Source organism: Vulpes vulpes, chromosome 5 (genome assembly GCF_048418805.1).
Source record: "Vulpes vulpes isolate BD-2025 chromosome 5, VulVul3, whole genome shotgun sequence".
Taxonomy (NCBI): Eukaryota; Metazoa; Chordata; class Mammalia; order Carnivora; family Canidae; genus Vulpes; species Vulpes vulpes.
This window is the reverse complement of record NC_132784.1, coordinates 76,362,812-76,364,069: the sequence shown is the minus strand read 5'-3', so window position 1 is coordinate 76,364,069 and position 1,258 is coordinate 76,362,812. Positions and strand designations below refer to the sequence as shown.

The window sequence follows — 1,258 nt, the reverse complement described above, 5'->3', positions numbered from 1 at the left end:
TCAATTGTGTTTATCTTCTGAAAATATCCTTTGACACCAAACCCTTCTCATGGCTTTTTTCATCTCTGTATTTCTCAGAGTATAGATTAAGGGGTTGAACATAGGAGCAATGATGGTATAAAATAGTGCAAATATTTTGTCCTCGGGGAAAGTGGTAGGAGGTCTGAGGTAGGCAAAGATTGAAGGCCCAAAAAATAAGATGACCACCGTGATATGAGACCCACAGGTAGAGAGAGCTTTGCGTCTTCCCTCAGCTGAGTAATTTCTTAAAGTGAATAGTATAACAACATAAGACCCAAACAAGAGAACAAAAGTTACTAAAGCAACCATTCCTGAATTGGCAACCACAAGGACACCAGTGACATAGGTATCAGTACAGGCAACTTTCAGCAAAGGGAAGATATCACAATAGTAGTGATTGATTTCATTGGGGCCACAGAAGGGCAAACAGATTATCATAGAAAACTGAGATAAAGAATGGACAGCCCCACCAACCCAAGCAGCCAAGACTAGGAGATTGCATCTTGTCCTGTTCATAATAATCATGTAGTGGAGAGGTTTGCAGATGGCAGCATAGCGATCAAAGGCCATGACTGTAAGGATGAAGATTTCAATCATTCCCAAGAAGTGCAAGGAAAAGACCTGTAACATACAGTTAATCATAAGAGATGGTTTTTCTAACCAGTAGTAGGTCACCAATCAGTTTGGGTGTCACACAGGAGGTGTAGCAAATGTCCATAAAGGATAAGTGGTTGAGAAAATAGTACATTGGTTGGTAAAAAAGGCCACTGCATAGAATGGAGACAAGAATTAGAAGATTTCCCACCAAGATGGAAACATAACAAAATAAGAAGAAAATGAAACAAAATATTTGTATGTTCTGGTTATAGGAAAGGCCCAAAAGAATGAATTCTGAGATGTTCCTCTGACTCTCCATAAGTTGTGTGCTATGCACAAATAATTGAGTATCTGAAAAGAAAACAATTTGGATGAAAACACTGACAATATTACAATCATATAAAAATTACTAACAAAGCATAAAGTTGGTTCAACAATCACAGAAGCTAAGTCATAAATCAATATTATTATATTTCCCCCCTGAGAATCATAACTGATTTTGCTATGATTGTTTTTCTAAAGATTTTATTTATTTATTTATTTATTTTGAAAGTGAGAGCAAGAGAGAGCACAAATGGTGAGGAGAGGCAGAGTGGGAGGGAAATGCAGACTCCTCAGCAGAGCAGGGAGCCTGAAGTGG

General features: G+C 37.9%; 1 pseudogene; it reads right to left on the bottom strand.

The window, feature by feature from the left end:
• On the bottom strand, positions 1-937 carry LOC112911992 (olfactory receptor 4P4-like; annotated as a pseudogene).
• Positions 938-1,258: the final 321 nt, after the last annotated feature.